The 20,000-nt window shown below is 47.3% G+C and overlaps 1 protein-coding gene across 5 annotated transcripts in view; it reads left to right on the forward strand.

Annotated features, from left to right (window-relative positions):
* LOC135104343 (serine/arginine repetitive matrix protein 1-like) overlaps positions 1–20,000 on the forward strand; it is a 143,114-nt gene that overhangs the window by 65,720 nt on the left and 57,394 nt on the right. Inside the window, exon 3 of one of the 5 annotated variants that reach the window (XM_064011627.1) lies at positions 1–2,598. This exon is cut by the window's left edge and continues 7,386 nt beyond it. The exons of 3 other annotated variants lie outside the window; for them this stretch is intronic. The gene's annotated coding sequence lies outside the window, so the exon portion shown is untranslated. Of the gene's footprint in view, positions 2,599–10,294; positions 11,157–20,000 lie in introns of those variants that run through there. One more of the 5 variants, XR_010270410.1, reaches the window with a different exon arrangement.

Raw genomic sequence — 20,000 nt, forward strand, 5'->3', positions numbered from 1 at the left:
AGTGTTTAACTACTTGCTGTTTGTCTTCCCGTTAAGAGCTAATTGTTTGCCTTACTGGAATTACAGAGAGAGAGAGAGAGAGAGAGAGAGAGAGAGAGAGAGAGAGAGAGAGAGAGAGAGAGAGAGAGAGAGAGAGAGAGAGAGTTATATAACAGCATAACTTAGAAAAAGAGACAGACAGACAATTTGAATGGAACGAGAAAGATGCTACACGTTATTTCTCTCTCTCTCTCTCTCTCTCTCTCTCTCTCTCTCTCTCTCTCTCTCTCTCTCTCTCTCTCTCTCTCTCTCTCTCTCTCTCTCTCTCTCTCTCTCTCTCTCTCTCTCTCTCTGCGGGATCGTCGAGTTTAGGATTCCTTGTGTCCTTTGGAAGAGGAGGAGAAGGAGGAGGAGGAAGAGGAGGGGAAGGGGAGGGGAAGGGGAGAGGGAAGCTGAAGATTAAGGGGAGATGGAATGTCTTTACAGGGGAAAAAAAAAAGAAGATTAATGTGTAGATGGTGTTAGCAGACAAATGGTGTGGTTGGAGTAGCAGGTGGAGTACATACGTGGTTTGTAGTGGAGTGAAGGGGGCGGAGGATGAAGGGGTTATAGTGAAGTGGATGTGGTTTTGAACAGAGAACTGGTGGAGAAAAATGTGGAAACTATTAATGTAAGGATGGATGAAGAAGGAAGAAAGTCAATGAAAGAAATCAGTGTTGGAACGAAGGAGGTAGTGGAAGAAGTGGTTATAGTGGAATGTATTTGCTTGGGACAGAGAAGAAGATGGGCCCTTGAGAACACCTGTGGAAGACTGAAGGGGAGACAGAGAGGGAAACAGAGAGAGACGGACATGAGGCAGAGGAAACAATTAATGGACCCTTGAAAACACCTGTAGAAGACTGAAGGTGAAACAGAGACAGAGAGAGAGAGAGAAAGAAAGATGGAGAGAGTCATAAGGGAAAGTTGCAAAGAATAGAGAAGAACCGAATATGTATAAGGCAGGATAACAAGGGAAGAAATGGGAAAGAACTGGGAATAAGTGAGTATACAAAAAAAAAGATGTAAAGAATAGGGAGAAACTGAAAACGAATTAGAGATAACTGAGGAAGAAGTGGAGAGAACTTAGGGAAGACTTTTGTGTGGCGCCAATCTCTGACACTTGGGAAAAGGAAAAGAGAGAATAGGATGTTAAAGGCAAAGAGGAGGAAGAGGAAGAGGAGATAGTAGTGGTGGTGGTGGTGGTGGTGGTGCACTGTGAGAGTGTAGTTTGTTGGGGGTTGTGGGGGGGAGGAAGGTTTGGAGGGGGGACAATCACGACTTTGTGTTGACTCGGTGACGCCTCTCTCTCTCTCTCTCTCTCTCTCTCTCTCTCTCTCTCTCTCTCTCTCTCTCTCTCTCTCTCTCTCTCTCTCTCTCTCTCTCTCTCTCTCTCTCTCTCTCTCTCTCTCTCTCTCTCTCTCTCTCTCTCTCTCTCTCTCTCTCTCTCTCTCTCGAGTCGTTTGTTTTTACCCAAGCATTTATCGTGGCAGCAAAGTCTCCTCCTCCTCCTCCTCCTCTTCCTCCTCCTCCTCGTCCAGGTAGAATGACCTCACCATTACTTCAACACATAACTGATTCTTTTTATAGATCAGTGGTTCTTGTGGAATCTGCTTTTTTTTGTAATTTCATGCATTCTCCTCCTCCTCCTCCTCCTCCTCCTCCTCCTTCACGTAGGTAAATAAAGACAAGAGCGAGGATTCCTGGACGGGGCAGTGACGGGGCGGGGCTGGGCGGGGAAGGACGGGGCGGGGCAAAATTCCTGGTAAGACTCGGAAGTTTTGCGTGGCATGGTTAGAGTGTGTGTGTGTGTGTGTGTGTGTGTGTGTGTGTGTGTGTGTGTGTGTGTGTGTGTTATTTTTCTTTCATTCTCTTTCCCCCTTTTTTTTTGTATGTGTCGATCTTCCTTCTGCCTTGTGTGTCACGGTGTTTCGTTTTGTTTTTCTTTCTTATTTTTTTCTTCTCTCATTTTTCTTTCCGTGTTTGTCTCTTGTTGTTGCTTCCTCGCCTTGTCTCCGTCTTGTGTTTCTTTCTTTTTTCTTTCTTCTTTCTCATCTCATCTCTCTCTCTCTCTCTCTCTCTCTCTCTCTCTCTCTCTCTCTCTCTCTCTCTCTCTCTCTCTCTCTCTCTCTCTCTCTCTCTCTCTCTCTCCACCGTGTCGCTTTCTTTTCCTCGTTTTGAATTCTGACCCTTGTTCCTTGTTGAAACTGTCCTTTCTCTCTCTCTCTCTCTCTCTCTCTCTCTCTCTCTCTCTCTCTCTCTCTCTCTCTCTCTCTCTCTCTCTCTCTCTCTCTCTCTCTCTCTCTCTCTCTCTCAGATCCTGGATGAGCTAATTCCCATTCCCTGTGTGTGTGTGTGTGTGTGTGTGTGTGTGTGTGTGTGTGTGTGTGTGTGTGTGTGTGTGTGTGTCGCAGCAGCAGAATAGAAAAAAATAAATAAAAACGAAAAAGAAAAAAAAAACTAAAACCATCTTTGGGATCTTGAGCAAATACAGTCAGAGAGAGAGAGAGAGAGAGAGAGAGAGAGAGAGAGAGAGAGAGAGAGAGAGAGAGAGAGAGAGAGAGAGAGAGAGAGAGAGAGAGAATATCATCATCCAGTACCTCCCTAATCTCACTGGTTGGGGGAAATAATTAGCGAGATATTTACTACGTCCTAAAAACTCGCTTTCCGCCTTCCTTTATTCCCGGCCTGCCTGAGCTCCTCCACTTAGCTCCCAGTAATGGAGGGCCACGCAGCTCGCCATAAAACCTTCCCCGAGAACTCTCTGCTCTTCATTGGACGGGCTCACCTTGTCATCACCCGCCATCACTTAACTCGCCACTACACCTGGGCTACACCGTCCCACCACCGCACCTGTACATGTTAACTTATTTTCTTATGCTTTACTTCACTGCCAACGTAGTCTTACTTAACGTTGTTGTACTTAGGTGTTTTTTTTCTTCCTATTTTGTGTTATCTTACTTTACCATATGTTAGCTCACCTTATGCTACCTTTCCTAACCGTACCTTACCTTCTAACATAATCTAACTTCTTACTTAATTAAATTCCTTTTCTTACCTGTCTTACCTAACCTAACCTTACCTTACCTTACTTTTAATATACGTGTAATCTAACCTGATTTTACGTTACTGTTTCTGCCTGCCTTGTCTTAATTTACTTTTCCTTAGCTGGTCTTACTTTAACTTCGTCACAATCTCTCTCTCTCTCTCTCTCTCTCTCTCTCTCTCTCTCTCTCTCTCTCTCTCTCTCTCTCTCTCTCTCTCTCTCTCTCTCTCTCTCTCTCTCTCTCTCTCTCTCTTAGTCATTCTTGCTTTGACAGAAAGATTAAGAGATGAAGAAAATTTATTATGAATGTTACAACTAAAGAATATTATCTTTTCTTTCTCTCCTTCTTTCTCTCTCATCTTCCTCTTCTTCTTTCTTACCTTTCATATAGAACAGAAAAGAAGTTACTCCCACTTTCTTCTATTCATCACTATCTCTCTTTTTCATCTCCCTAGAGTAATTACACCCCGGAAAAACTATCTCTTGGGTATGCGTATCTCTTTATCTCTCTCCCTGTCTTGTTTTCTTCCTTTCTATTTTCTCTGTCTCTCTCTCTCTCTCCTTCTCTCTTTTTTTTATATATATTTTTTACACCGTTTTCCTTTTTCGGGGGAAGATGAATATCGCCGGTCGGTCTTATTTCAAATTTCCGGCGTCCAGGGAGGCGCCACTTAAGGGCTCATAAGGGCCGTCAGGGATTGAGGAACAGCGATCGAAAAAGCTCCATTCAATAACCTGATTACTTTTTTTTTTCAACCCCCTCTCTCTCTCTCTCTCTCTCTCTCTCTCTCTCTCTCTCTCTCTCTCTCTCTCTCTCTCTCTCTCTCTCTCTCTCTCTCTCTCTCTCTCTCTCTCTCTCTCTCTCTCTCTCTCTCTCTCTCTCTCTCTCTCTCTCTCTCTCTCTCTCTCTCTCTCTCTCTCTCTCTCTCTCTCTCTCTTGTACCGTCATCCGCCCGCAGACAGAACCCCACCTTGCCACATCACTGCGTCTCTCCACTGGCTGTCTTTGTCCTCTCCCTGTCTCCCTGTTTATCTCCCTTCTCCTTTACTATCATGTCATCTTTTTTTTCATCTTCTTTTATTTATGCTCTTCCTGTCTCTCTTCTCTCTTTTTTTTTGTATTTTTTCCCTTCCCTTGTTTTTATCTCCGTTGTTTATTCCCTTTTTCATCTTTCGTCGTCTTTATGCTGTCTTTGTATTAGTTTTCTTCCATCCTAGTTTTATCTTCCTTTCTTATTCATCCCTTGCTCCTCCTCCTCCTTTTCCTCCTCTGCCCTCTTCCTTATCCCCTCCTTACCTTCCTTTATTTAACTCCTTTTTTTAATTTTCCCTTCGTTCTTTATACAGTTCCCCATTTTCTCTCATATTCACAGCGTCCCTTTATTCACTCCCTTTACCGTCTTCATCTGCTCTGATTCATCTTTTCTTTCTCCTCTTCCTGTTCTCCCTTCAGCATCCTCTCTCCACTTCTTTATTATCTCTCCCTTGTATTCCCAGTTTCATCTGTGTTCCTGACTCATCCACTCCTCCTCCTCCTCCTCCTCCTCCTCTTCTTCCTTTTTGCTCCCCCCAGCCACTTTCCCAGGCTCTCGTGCTTCACCTGCCTCCCATTCATCTCACCTGCTATTGAACCGGGATGTAATGATACTCCTTCTCCCTCTCTCTCCCATGCACTCACAACTTTGCCTCCCACACACACACACACACACACACACACACACACACACACACACACACACACACACACACACACACAGTTGCTCTCGGCTCGTCACCAAACCTTTCCTCTCTCTCCCTTCTTACCTTTTTTTTTTTTTTTTATGTAGGAGGGACACTGGCCAAGGGCAGCAAAAATCCAATAAAAAAATGCTAATCTTGGTGTGCTTTTTACTTGTGTGTGTGTGTGTGTGTGTGTGTGTGTGTGTGTGTGTGTGTGTGTGTGTGTGTGTGTGTGTGTGTCGTTGTGGCTCCGTAAGGTTTCCTCCTGCCAGTGTGAAGGGGCGTCTCTCCTCCTCCTCCTCCTCCTCCTCCTCCTCGTCCTCCTCCTCCTCCTCCTCCTCCTCCTCTTCCTCCTCTTCCTCTTCTTTCTAATCCTCCTCACCTTCAATTTCCGAGTTTTCTTCCTCTTTTCCTCCTCCCCCGTGCCCTCAGCTTACTTTCATCAGCCTCCCACACCCTCGTAGGCTAGTGGTTATGTGGCCCCACCTCCCCCACACCACCACCACCACCACCACCACCACCACCACCATCACATCCCTGCACCACCCCCACGACCATCATTCCTCCTACACTCCACCACCACCACCACCACCACCACCACCAAAGGGTCTTACTTCTTTTCTCTACCACCACGACCTCCACCTCCATATCCACCATTACCATTAGTAGCACAAGGAAGACTGATATTACCATAACTGTACCGTTAACACCCCTGTGCTGATGTCGCCACCACCACCATCACCACCATCACCACCACCACCACCACCACCACCACCACCACTATTATAGCCAGTGCTAGCGCAAAAATGTCCGTTAGTGTCATTTTTATCACCAGGAATGACGAAAACATTACTACTACTACTATTACTACTACTACTACTACTACTACTACTACTACTACTACTACTACTACTACTACTACTACTACTACTACTACTACTACTACTACTATCATGCCTGCCACCCACAACACCACAATACAAGCAAGCATAACCCCCCAAGCAGTCAGTTAATTCCCCTCCCTCCTTCCTGCCCCTCTCCCCACAACCCCTGGCGAGGTGAGGCAAGGCTGCGACATTCCGCCATCACCGCTGATTTGGACAGATAAAAGTGGAACATGAAAACACAAAGCACAACAATAAAAAGGATCGTATAAGCATCACAAACCACACGCAGCAGATTCCGCCCTTGATGAAACTCGGCTCCCCAACTGGTTCCCTTCCTCCTCCTCCTCCTCCTCCTCCTCCTCCTGACGCAGCTGCTCCCCGGTTTACATTATTATTGTTAAACCTTACGATGCTGCTGCAGAAAAGAGAAGGAGAGAGATGAGAAGAAGAAAAAAAAACAGAGCAGAGTTTTAGTGCTGTGAGTTTGAGTACACACTGACCTCTCTCGTGTTGCTGTCGTTGGTGTTAGTGGTGGTGGTGGCGGTGGCGGTGGTGCTGGTGGTGATAGTGATGGTGAGTGTCTTTCTCCCTTTCCCCTCCCTCCTGTCCCCCCGTCAGGCATCGGTTTGTTTACCTTCCTCCGTGGTGAAGCGCCTCTCTTGTTTACGGTCACGCCTCCTCGCTGTGTCGGTCCCTGAGTTGCTGAGTGCCGTGATGCTGCACCGCTTGGCTGCCCACTCACTCACTCACTCACTCACTCACTCCACTCTGTAAAAAACGAAGCAGAGTAAACAGTGTCTATGTTAAGCAAGATATCTGTACATGTATCAGTTGTACGTAGCTCCTCTCCCGGTCAGATGGCACGCGCTGATGACGACGATAATTATAATAACAATAATAATACTATTGATAATACTACTATAATATTAATATTAATAATAACTAATAATAATATTAATATTAACAGTAATGGTAATTTGTGAATAACAGTGTTCGTGTGTCTGTGTGTTGGTTTGTGTTCGTTCGTTCGCCCGTTCGTTTGTTCGTGTGTGTGTGTGTGTGTGTGTGTGTGTGTGTGTGTGTGTGTGTGTGCGTGTGTGTGCGTGTGCGTGTGCGTGTGTGTGTGTGTGTGTGTGCGTGTCTTCGCAAAGTGGTCGCGGATCTGCAGGTTCAGGTCTGTTCCTCGCTCACTTTGGCGCACCTGGCTGATAGGGAATATTTAGGTTAACACGCGTAAACCGGAGTAGCCGAACCCACCCCCACCCACCCCCACCTCCCCGCCCCCACCCTCATCTGTGCGCCGCGCCAGCCAGCCTGCGGAGGGCGGCGGGCGACGGGGGCGGCGGTGCGCTGCGGTGGCGGCGGTGGTGGCGGCGCTCTAGTGGGTAAAGACAAGCTTCGTCATTATTTATACGTTTTTCTATCTATTTTCTTGTTAACTGTAGGTGTAAAGATGTATGTCTGTGTGTATGTGTGCCATGAGATTAGTTCACCATGTATATAGAGTAAAAGTGTGTACGTGTGTGTGTGTGTGTGTGTGTGTGTGTGTGTGTGTGTGTGTGTGTGTGTGTGTGTGTGTGTGTGTGCGTGTGTGTGTGTGCGTGTGTGTGTGTGACTTATTTTGCACCTAGGCGCGGTTTTCACCCTCACCTGTACTGTATTGTACGTACCTCCTTAACACTTCACCTGTCCTATCTCGATGTCCTCCTCCTCTTCCTCATCCTCCTCCTCCTCCTCCTCCTCCTCCTCCTCCTGCTCCTGCTCCTCGGTGGTGTGTTAATTGTTTCACCTGGTAAGTCTCCCGTCGCCATGATCCGCCTAAATACTCAAGGTAATTACTCCCTCCCCACCAACCTCACCTGAAGTTACCTGGGTGTTACCTTTACCTGGGCCATCAGTGTCCCTCGTGCCATGCTTGTTACCACTCCTCGTGTCCTGTGGTCGTCATGGCAACGGAGACTCCAACCCACACCTACCCCTTACCCCAGTCCCACTCCCACCCACTCTCGCCCACCTCTCACTTCACTTCCACCCACCCGCTCACATTTTGTAAGATACTCGGTCCCAGGGCCTCTTAAATATACACTTGTTCTTAAGTTCGGTGTTTGAATTTCCTTGTCCAGGTGAGAGAGAGAGAGAGAGAGAGAGAGAGAGAGAGAGAGAGAGAGAGAGAGAGAGAGAGAGAGAGAGAGAGAGAGAGAGTAGACAGAAAAACACGACACAACCACAAACATCCTTACCTAAAAAAGAGAGAGAGAAAAAAAAACACACACACACAAAGAAAGAAAAAAAAAAGGGCCAAAAAGCAGGTATCAAACACATCAAACACGAGGCATTTAATTCCACAATCAGACCAAAAAAAGCCACAAATCAACCAGTAACACGGAGGGAACATCCACACCGCCTTCCAAGCAACCGCGCGAGAGAAACCCGGGGCGAGGTGAACAATGTAAGGCACGCGAGTAATCAAAAGCATGACAAGAAGACGAAGAGGAGGAGGAAGAAGAGGAAGACAACGTAGAGGAGGAAAAGAGAGAAGAATTGAGAAGAACCAGCATCAACCACCACCACCACCATTACTACTACTACTACTACTACTACTACTACTACTACTACTACTACTACTACTACTACTACAGCCACTGCCACGCACCTGCCTCACCCCTTCACCTACCTCAGATTCCAGGGGCATCCGAGTACAACAGGCCGGCCGCTCACCGCATTGTTTTGAACCAGAGCCGCCGGCGGGTACTGGTGGTAGTGGTGGTGGTGGTGGCAGCCTCATTATCCTACATTACCAGGTGAGTTGGGAACGTAAGGTGTGTGTGTGTGTGTGTGTGTGTGTGTGTGTGTGTGTGTGTGTGTGTGTGTGTGTGTGTGTGTGTCTGGATTGTGACTCGTTGCATGTTGGGATCGGCTGGAGTAGTGGTGGTGGCGATAGTAGTAGTAGTAGTAGTAGTAGTAGTAGTAGCAGTAGTAGTAGTAGTAGCAGTAGTAGTAGTAGTAGTAGTAGTAGTAGAAGTGGTGGTGTTACTAGTAGTAGTAGTAGTAGTAGTAGCAGCAGAAGTAGTAGTAAAGTACGAGTAGCAGCAGCATTACTAATAAGGGTAGTAGTAGTAGTAGTAGTAGTAGTAGTAGTAGTAGTAGTAGTAGTAGTAGTAGTAGTAACAGTAGTAGCAGCAGTAGCACTAGCAGCAGAAGTAGCAGCAGCACCCGTGCGTTGTTCCTTTTCTCTGGGCCACAGCCGGCGTGATAATTATATACACACTGTTATTTACGACAGAAGCGCTCTATTAACCCCATCAATCACAATTATTACCGTGATTAGATGGACGCTGCCCATTATTAAACTACCACAGACCTTGCCCCGCCCTGCCCCGCCCTGCCGTGCCCCGCCTCGCCCCGCCCTGCCCTGCCCCGCCTCGCCTTGCTTTGCTCCACCGCGCCTTGAGACGACCCGACCCTGCCACGCCTTCGGACTCACCGCTGCCCTCAGTAATATCCAGTCTTGGTCGTACCTTCGTCTTTGTTTGTGTCTTCGTCTTGTGGGTAACATCACTAGGAGGAGGAAGAGGAGGAGAAGGAAGGAGAGGAAGAAGACTCGGAGTAACGTCTCTTTCACTGCCAGGGCGGTTGAAGAAGAGGAAGAAGAAGAGGAGGAAGAGATGGAGGAGGAGGAAGAGTCAGTAGTGTCAGTAGGTCGCTGTCAGTACCGCATTGTTCCTCCTGACGTCACACACACACACACACACACACACACACACACACACACACACACACACACACACACACACACACACACACCTTAAGTTTAATAAGCTATGCACACGAAACCTGCTGCTGTCAACACACACACACACACACACACACACACACACACACACACACACGTACACGCTAACAATACTGTGTTGCCTTGATGCAATTCCCGATAAATCATAACTAATGTACTTAAAAGTGAGAGACGAGGGCGAGTCTGGCGTAGGAACGAGCTGCGAGAGAGAGAGAGAGAGAGAGAGAGAGAGAGAGAGAGAGAGAGCCACCACACGCGTGCCCTAGAAAGACAATTGAAAACAAGTACCGATTATTATTACAAGCGGTGGCAGTATTAAGTGCTCTCGCCAGTGACTCGTAAAGCAAGACCAGCCAGCGAGTGGATAATAACCAGGCACACGCTGCTATTATTAACGAAGCCTGTCTGATTGGTGACGCTGAGAGAGAGAGAGAGAGAGAGAGAGAGAGAGAGAGAGAGAGAGAGAGAGAGAGAGAGAGAGAGAGAGAGAGAGAGAGAGGTCCCATTTTAAACAGCAGCCAACCAAGGGGTCCTTACTCAGTTCCCTCGACAGGCGGTCCCACGCTCAAGTTCCCAGTGGTCTTCGGTTTTTTTTTCCCGTCGTGTCTCGGTAACCAATACAAGGGAGTCCCGCTGCGTCCCAACCAGCGAGGAAGATTAGTCTGAATGCGAGGGACTTCATGCTGCACCGCCACTCCTGTCCCGCGTCTATTAGCCAGCCATGAAAATATTATAAGGTTTATATTAATAGTGAGTGCGTGGAAGGGAGGGTAAGAGAGGGAGAGAGGGAGAGGGAGAAAAAGGGAAGTCAGGATGAGTTAGCCACGCTCGCACACCAATCACAAGCGTAACCACTGGAATCTGGATTAATGGCTGAGTGTTACGCTTCGATATTAATTGTAAGTTTGGTGTGTGCGTGTGTGAGTGACGGGGGTGAGTGTGTGATGTGGAGGACCGCTTGATGGGCCGCGGTGGGGGTGTAGATGAGGGTGTAGCGGCAGCTGTGTGTGTGTGTGTGTGTGTGTGTGTGTGTTGACAGCAGCAGGTTTCGTGTGCATAGCTTATTAAACTTTACAGCAGACCAGCGTTCGTCGCACGTGTGTGTAAACAAGCTTGGCATTAACTTGGGATGCCGTACCAGCCGCGGTGTACACAGGTTTTCTCTCCTTTTTGAACCACTGCCGCCTTGTGCTGCGTCCACACTCCCCGTTTTCTGCGCCGCTCTCGTTGCCCTTTGAATGAGACACGTGTCGGACCTCCGGAGCCTCACGGCGGAGGTTCAGTAAGTCGCCCAAACCAGAAGACGTAGAGATGACAGCAGTGAACGGACGTAGAGATGACAGCAGTGAACGGACGTGCTGTCTGCCGCGCCTAAACCACCAGGGACACGTCACGCGGGATGGTGGAGTGGCGGGGACGAGCAGGAGACGTGTGAGGGGCGTGGCGGCGTTGGCTGTGGTGGTGGTGGTGGTGGAGTCCTTTGTGAGGTGACGTGCCGTGGTGGTCAAGTCGAGGCGAGCCAAGTCAAGTCAAGTCGCCGCTTCAAGTTCTCTCCAATCGGACTGAATCGCCGTTTTGGGCTAAGCCACTTAAGGATCGCGGGGAGGTTGTGCATGTCAGCGAGTCTGGGACGAGGGAGAGGATGTGAGAATGTCGTCTTCCTCCCTACTGCTCCTCCTCCTCCTCTTCCTCCAAGGTACGCAGCAACCCATCTCCCCTCCCGATCTCTCCTCCTCATCTCCCCTCCTCATCTCTCCCTCTCACTCTCTCCCCATCAGGTGCTTTGTCTCCCTGTTGGTTCTCGCCAGACTGCCACGCCTAATTAAGTCCTTCGTCAATTTATCATCCGACTAAGCTACCGAGGCAGGCAGTCGGGGAGGGTTCGTCTGCGCGCGCCTCTCTCGTTTGCTTTTAATTGTAGCCACGTTATCGCCCGCCTCCTCCTCCTCCTCCTCCTCCTCCTCCTCCTCCTCCCCCCGGCATTGTCATCTGCATCCTCTCCCTCCCTCCCCTCCCTCTCTCTCTCTCCCCCTTGTCATCTTAGTGGGATTAAGGTTTGTTATTCGTATTTGTCTTTTTTTGCTTCTTTTTTTCTTTAGTGCTTCTGTTTAGATGGTGGTGGTGGTGGTGCTTTCTTGCTTTTGTGTATATAGTTGTCTGTTTGTTTGTGTGTGTGTGTGTGTGTGTGTTTGTTTGTGGTTCTGATGTTTAATCTCTCTAAACCCACCTCTCTCTCTCTCTCTCTCTCTCTCTCTCTCTCTCTCTCTCTCTCTCTCTCTCTCTCTCTCTCTCTCTCTCTCCCTCCCCGGTGGCTGGCATTCCTTGTATGTATCCTCGCATTACACATTCACGTCACCCTTCTTCTTCTCATCTCCTGCATTAATGCCACATGTGTATGCTAAGTTTTCATGATGTGTTCCTATGGTCTGGCGTTCATTTAATATCGTTTGAGGTTCCTGATCTTTCTCTCCTTCCTCTCTTCCCATTTAATTATGTACTCTTCATCTTCCTACTCCCATTCTTCCTTCTCTTTTTTCCCTATTTTTCTTTCTGTTCTTCAGTGTATTCTCTCTCTATTCCCTGCTCCTCGTTTTCTTCTTCCTGTTCCTACTTCATCTTTTCCTCTTTCTTTTCCTCTAGTGTGTTTTTTTCTCTTATTCCTCTTTCAGTCACTGTGTCATTCTACTCATTCTGTCTCTTTCCTTTATCTTCTCTCTTTTGATTTATCTATTGTCTTTAATCTTCTTTACCTTTACCTTCCTTCATCCCTCGTCTTCTACTCGTCAACTTCTTGTAAGCATCAACTTTTCTTTAACTCCTCTCCTACTTATTTGTTTACTTGTCTTCCTCCTTCTATGCATCAACTCTCCCTCAATTCCTCACCTACTCATCTACTTGTCCTCCTTTTTCTACTTACTCGCCATTCTTTTCCTCAACTCCTCACCTTCTCATCTACTCTACTCGCTTTCCTTCTTTTAAACATCACATCTACCTCAATTTCACACCTATTCGTCTATTCCTCCATTTAAGCATCAGTCCTCACACACACACACACACACACACACACACACACACACACACACACACACACACACACACACACACACTCACCTGTCCCTTAAGCCTCATCTAAGCCACACCTGTACACACACCTGTTCTGCTATCTCTACCAATACATTTTTTTTTTTCAACTTTCCGTCATCTTTCCTTCCCTCAGCCCTCGTCTTTACCATCCTGGGTCGTTTACTTTTAAGATTAGGTAATGTAACTCATCACCAACATTCTCGTAAAGGTTCAAGAGGTTGCCTGCTTTTTTTGTGTGTGTTCCTTTGTGTTTGATTTTCTCTCTCTCTCTCTCTCTCTCTCTCTCTGCTATGATCTTCCTTTTGTCAACATTGAGAGTACAGAAAAAAAAATTGCATGGATAAAGAAAGATAAAAATGAAAAGAGTAGCAGGTTAACTTTGCTATTTCTAGGCTACATAACTAATTGCAAGAGTGTAGGACAAGCGCAGGTATCTAAAACATTCGTGGGATATAAGACATAAGAAAATATTTGTCTACCAATTGAAAGGGCAGGTCAAGAACTAACATAATTCCTCGTTTTCTGTTTCGGTGAATGAAAAACGAGATGTACTGAGTTTTAGTTCAGTGGAGAGATAGCTGACTTGTCTTGTGTTGTAGTGGAAGGGGAGAGCAAATAGTGCAGAAAATAATGTGGAGAGGGGAAGACAGAGAAAGAGATACCATGAGGAGGAAACAGGTTAAAAACAGTGGGGCAGTGGCTGGTGGAGGGAAGGAAGTTACGGAGGATGAGAGATAAGTGAAGGCAGAAATTTAAGAGTGGAGAAGGTGGACCAGGAGGAAATCATGCAAGAAAAGAAAGTGGGAAGGAAAGCGAGGAAGATAAGAGATGGAGTGAAGTTAAGAGGAGAGAGTGTTAAGGATCAGTTGTTGGGGAAAAGGGGGAGGAAAATCCGGAGGAAGGATGTCAGAGGAGAAAGAGGAGGAGGGAAATAGAGTTAAGAGGTGAGAGAGGTCGTCAGGGAATAAGGTATTGAGAGAAGGGGACTGAGAGGAACACGTTGTACGAAAGGAAATTTGGAGAAGAGAAGGAGAAAGGATAGGAATTAGTAGGAGTGAGGAAAGGAAAGACAGTGTAAATTTGAGAGAAAAGGAACGTGGAGGCGGATAGAAAAGTCCTCATTTAGTTATTTTAATTTCTTCATCTAATTGTCCTCATGATTTAACTAGACAGGAGAAAGGATAGGAGTAACAGAGGGGAGAAAAGAAAAACAGTATGAATTTGCAAGGAAAAGAAAGATGGAGACTGATTAAAAGTCCTCATTTCGTAAGTTTTATTCTTTCATCAACTTGTCCTCATCATTAAACAAAAAAAAAAAATGCAGATCAAAATGTGTTTCTGACGTGTTTATCCCACAGGAAAGAGAGAGAGAGAGAGAGAGAGAGAGAGAGAGAGAGAGAGAGAGAGAGAGAGAGAGAGAGAGAGAGAGAGAGAGAGAGAGAGAGAGGATGCACAAGGGGTCAAGAGCAAGAGGAGAGGCAGGGGAGGGAGGAGAGAGAGAGAGAGAGAGAGAGAGAGAGAGAGAGAGAGAGAGAGAGAGAGAGAGAGAGAGAGAGAGAGAGAGAGAGAGGAGAGAGGGGTGGTATCAGAGGGTCAGGAGTTGATAGGGACCCGTTCTCGTGTGGCTCCAAGAAGGAAGAGGAGAGAAACTGGGCCGGACCTGCAGCTTCGTTAAAGTCTTGGGTTAATTCGGAGTGAAATTTACATAAGTCACCAGCAGTCGGCGAGGCGTTCCTTCAGTAGCTGACAGCCGAGACTTAACGACGGAGACGCTGACGGCGGCGGCGGGGATGGGGAGGAAGGAACAGGCTTGTGTGTCTTCGTAGTTGGTTAGTGAGTGAGTTAGTGAGTCAGTGAGTGAGTGAGTGAGTGAGTTTATTTACACTGAAGATACAGAATAATGCATAATACAAAATAGATAATACGTAGAGAATACATAATAAAATACATAATATAGGATAGCAAAATATAAATGATTGCATTATATCATCTGGCTCTCCAAACAAGCAGAACCACAAAACTTCTAACACACACACACACACACACACACACACACACACACACACACACACACACACTCCTTGCTTGTCTGTCTGCTTTGCTCTGCCATTTCTTTTCTTCCCCTTCCTCTTCCTAATCCTTCCTTTCTTCTCTTTCCTTTGTTTCTCTTTCTCTTTCTCCCTTTGGTTTCACGTCACCTGTCTGTTCTCTTTACTCCTTAATTTCTCCTCTCTCTCTCTCTCTCTCTCTCTCTCTCTCTCTCTCTCTCTCTCTCTCTCTCTCTCTCTCTCTCTCTCTCTTTTTCGTTTTTTTTTATTTCCTCTTCCTCTTCCATATTTCATTCTCACCTCTCTTTCTCCTCTGATCTACCCTTTCTTCATCCTCCTCCTGCTCCTCCTGCATTTCTCTCTCTCTCTCTCTCTCTCTCTCTCTCTCTCTCTCTCTCTCTCTCTCTCTCTCTCTCTCTCTCTCTCTCTCTCTCTCTCTCTCTCCCGGTCCCTTATAAGACACCGCTTTCCCCCTGTCGTGTACAAGGCACTGCAATTTCTTATCCTTATTACCGCTCTGAGAAGTAAATCCACAATATACTCAGGACTTTATATGTAGAATTATCCCTCATATTTTGGGTGCGTGCGGCGTATACCTGAAGGCGGGAGGCTCCGGGAATGAGATGCCTCCGCCGGAAGCAATACATTACCGAAGATTGGGAACGCAGAGATCGAGCGAGCAACAAGGGTGGAATAGAGATCAGAGGGAAGGGAAGGAGAGAGGAAGGAGAGGGGTACGTTTATTGGCAAGGCGTCGAGCTAGGGGAGGGAAGGCTGCGGTGTGACGTGTGTTTGTGTTAGGGGAGAGGAGGGGAGATGTCGGGGTGGGGAAAGGGGACATGGGTGTGTTTTTTGTAGGTTTATGGGGGTGGTTTGAGATGTGGGCGTGGTCTTAGGTGTACGTGGGGCGTGGTCTAAGGTGTGTGGGCGTGGTCTAAATGGTGTAGGCGTAGTTTAGTTGGTGTGAGCGTGATTTTGAGGCATGGGCGTGGTTTTAAGATGTGTGGGCGTTGTCTAAGGTATAAGTGAGGGGTAGTTTAAAGTATGTAGGCGTGGTTTAAGGTGCGTGGGCATGGTATAAGGAAAAAAGGCGTGGTCTGAGAACGTGGGCGTGGTCTAATTTACGTGAGGCGTGGTTTTAAGATATATGGGAGTGACTTTGAGATGTAGGCGTTCTTTAGTGGGCGTGGGCGTGGCGTTAAGAGATATGGGCGTGGTGTGTGGGCGTGAGAGTATCCAGCGGAGGTGAAAATGGGCTTGAGCAATGTGGGCGTGGTCTGGGAGTAGTATATGTGATCTAAAGGGCCAGGCCGTGACTTCGAGATGCGTGGGCGTCATTCTAAGATGAATGGGCGTGATCTTAACATATAAGGATGTGGTTTTGGAATCCTGGGCGTGGTCTGAGAGAAGTGGGTGTGGTCTGAAGGATATAGGCGTAGATTGAGAGAATTGGCATGATCTAAGGGTCTTGGGCGTAGTCTGAGGGTCGTGGGCGTGGTCCAAGGAAGTGGGCGTGGTCTGTTATGCAGGCGTTGTCTTGACTTGCGTGGGCGTGGTCAAAAGGGCGTGGGCACATTCTCTTGTGGAGGTATAAGCGTGGTTTTGACTTGCATGGGCGTGGTCGGAGGGACGTGGGCTTTGTTTTGACCTGCGTGGGCGTGGTCCTGGGAGTTGAAGGTGTGCATGGTCAGAACGCCCGAAAACCAGCCATTTAGGAGCGGGGCGGATGTTGTGGGGGAGGAAAACTAAGGCGTGTGTCTCGTCGCATCAACAACACCTCGCCCCTGACTCCCGCCTCCCCCCGCGCGTCCCATGAAGTTATGCAAAGAAAGAAGAAAGAGCGAGTTTATGTACAATGAGGAAGAAATTCAGACAGACGCTGCTGGGAAGGAAGTCAGGCTGGGTAGGGCAGGGGTGGCTAGGCTGGGCTGGGCTGGGTTAGGCAGGGCAAGGCAGGGCTGGGTCTGGGCAGGACTGCGCTGGGTAGGACTGGACAAGGTCTTAACAATGCAAGGATGGGCAGGGCAGGGCTGGACAGGGAAGTGTCTGGACAATTCAGGGTAGGGTAGGGCAGGGTCTGGGCTGGGAAGAGCTGGGCAGGGCTCGGTAAGGTTGGGAAGAGTAGGGTTGGGCAGGGTCTGGGCAAGGCAGGGTTGGGCAGGGTCTGGGCAGGGCAGGACTGGGCTGGGCAGGATCTGGGCAGGGCAGGGCAGGGGAGGGCTGTGCAGAGTCTGGGCTGGTCTTGCCTAAACAATATTGTAATTTGACATCTCCCCGCGTGTGACAGCTGACCTGCCTCTTGTATCTGATGAACACTCTTGGGGACCTGCTCTTGTTGCATTCTGCTTGGCTCTGGCATATATGGGATGACCTTACGGTACCCCAGACCTTCCCTGCACGAGTCCTGACCCCACGCCACCGCCCTGCTGCTCAGTCCTGAAGAGGGAGGGAGAGGGAACAGAAGAGGAGGAGAGGAGGAGGAGGAAGTTAGAGCGAGAGAGAGAGAGAGAAGAGAGTAAGAGAGTAGCGTGCAACCTGAGGCCCACCCACTGGTTCAAATTAAATGGTCGCCTCTCTATATATTTAACAGTACATTTGGCTAATCTGTGCCTGGCGGTCGGCGCTGGGAGATGCTTCCATGAATTATCTGGTAGTGCCTTCAATGTTACGAACTGGCGGCGTTAGTGCGGGGATCAAGGCCGCTGTGTTTTTTTTTGTTCGTCTTAATAGGAGTGGCGAGCGTCTTCATGGTTTTGTTTTAGTGGGAGATGAAGGTGGTGCGTAAACTTGTCGACACACACACACACACACACACACACACACGCTCGCAGAACATTCAGCTTTTCGTGATTTTATTTATTTATTTGTTTATTTTTATGTTATTTTTAGTGTGCATTGTGTTGTCTCCTACCTGTGCTACTTACTTGTTCCTGTGTGTTGTTGTTGTTGTTGTTGTTGTTGTCTTACTACACGTATTCTTTGTTTTCTTGATTCTCTTCTTGATGTCTTTCTTTTGTCCTGTATTCCTCGTTCCTTTTCTCCACTTCCCTTCTGATTATGATTACTGTCCTAAATTTTCGTTTGCCTCATTTTTTTCTGATTTTTCTTCATTTCTTTCTCTTCTTTCTTTCTTTCTGGATCTTTTATTCTTCTCTCTATTTTTTTTTGTTCCGTAGTTTCTTTCTCCTCTTTTTCTTCTTTCCTTTTTTTTCTTTTCCATTTCACACCTCTTTCCTTTTCTTCTTTTTCTTTCTCTTATCTTTCTCACCCTTTTTTTCCTCCTCATAGACATTTTCTTTCTTCATGATTTATTTTCTCTTTTTCTTTCACGTCCTCTTTCTCTCCTTTCTCTGCCTCCTCCGCCCTTCACCTTTCACTCCACCCTCTGCTCCACATGCTCTGAATTCTCCACTTCACCGTCAACCACCTCTTCCTCCTCCTCCTCCTCCTCCTCCTCCTCCTCCTCCTCCTCCTCCTCCTCCTCCTCCTCCTCAAAGCAGTAACATCATGATGCTGCTGGTCTTTTTGTAGTGGCGGTGTGTGTGTGTGTGTGTGTGTGTGTGTGTGTGTGTGTGTGTGTGTGTGTGTGTGTGTGTGTGTGTGTGTTTGTCCTTTCTTGCGTACATGGAAGCAAATTCATACGCGCACACACGCTCTCTCTCTCTCTCTCTCTCTCTCTCTCTCTCTCTCTCTCTCTCTCTCTCTCTCTCTCTCTCTCTCTCTCTCTCTCACACACACACATTTTTTTCCTACATTAACACACTCGAGAGAGAGAGAGAGAGAGAGAGAGAGAGAGAGAGAGAGAGAGAGAGAGAGAGAGAGAGAGAGAGAGAGAGAGAGAGAGAGAGAGAGAGAGAGAGAGTGAGTGAAAGAAAAATGTCTCTGCTCTGGCTTGGCTTGGCTTGGCTTGGCTTGGACTGGCCTACCTCGTCAACAAGTACAGTTACGAAGACCATCAGTGGCGTATCATTTGTGGCCGTAATTACTGTGATTGCCTTCTAAATTGGCATCTCGTCCAATCCCCGACATGGGACTGAACTTGGCGGCCAGCGGGGCAGAGAGCAGAGAGCAGAACAGAGCCTCGCCTTGCCTCGCCTCGCCTTGTCTTGCCTCGCCTTGCCTTGCCTTGCCTTGCCTCGCCTTGCCTCGCCCACTACCCAGCTATCCCCGCACACTCACTGCTAACCGAACCCCCGAAAATCTTGTGCTCCAGCTCCTACTTACCTCGGGAGATGAAGAAAAATAATAAGAAAAAAAATTACACCATGTTCTCCTCCGCTTGTGCTTCTTCCTCCCTCTCCTCCTCCTCCTCTGCCTCTGCCTCTGCCTCTGCCTCGCTCTCTTCCAATCGCTTCGATACTACCCAATCTGAATAGCCAATCGTGTCTTCTCTACACAGCGGACGGGATTGGGTTCGTCTGCCAGCAGGCCACAGCAAACCTCCTCCTCCTCCTCCTCCTGCTCCTCCTCCGCCTCCTACTCCTCCGCCTCCACCACCGCCGCATGTCAGAATTTTAATAACTGTACCGCTAATGCTTCTCACGCCTCCTTCTGTCGCCTCCATGCCTCGCTCTCCAGCCTCCAGATCAGCTCACCGCCGCGACGTGTGTCAGTGGAAGCGTAAGTGTGCTAGATAGGTAAGCCGGCCCGCTGGGAGGATGAGTGGCTGTAGTGGTGGGCGGGCGAGTCAAGAATTGCTAAGGGGAAGGAGAAAATAAAGGCGGTGTTTTATAATTTGGAGTTAGGAATTGATAAGGGAAAGAAGAAAATAAAGGTGGAGTGTTTTGTAATTTGCGGATGAGTTAGGAAAAGTGATAAGGTTTAGATAAGGTAATAATGGAGCCGTTTTGAAAGTTCAGGATTATGTTAGGAAAGTGAGGCAGTTAGGAATTTGATAAGAGGGGGAGGAGAAAGTGAGGAAGTCAAGATCTGATAAGAGGAACGAGAAAATTAAAGTAGTGCTTTATAATGGGGAGTTAGAAATTGACAAGAAGATAAAATTAAAATAGTGTGTTACATAATTTGATGGGTGAGTTAGAAAAAATTGATAAAGTTAAAGTAAGGGAAGGGAGTGTATTAAAAGTTCATGAGTTAGTGTATTGATAAGGTTAAGAATAGGCAAAAGATAAAGTAAAAAGAATCGATTTTAGAGTAATTTAAAACTTGGCGAGTGAATTAGGAAACTGATTAGCTAAAAGATAAGATAAGCATTAGGTACAGACCGAATGCTTTATAATTTAGCGAGTGAGATGGACCAGTGATAAAATAAAGATTAAAATAGAGATAAGAAAAAGAAGAAATACCTTTAAAAACCTGAGTTAGTTAGGAAAGTGATAAGACAAAGATAAGCCACAGATAGAAGGTAAAGAATTGAATGCTTTGAGAGTTGGTGAAAAGTTAGGAAAGCG

This window comes from Scylla paramamosain, chromosome 10, assembly GCF_035594125.1.
Source record: "Scylla paramamosain isolate STU-SP2022 chromosome 10, ASM3559412v1, whole genome shotgun sequence".
Taxonomy (NCBI): domain Eukaryota; kingdom Metazoa; phylum Arthropoda; class Malacostraca; order Decapoda; family Portunidae; genus Scylla; species Scylla paramamosain.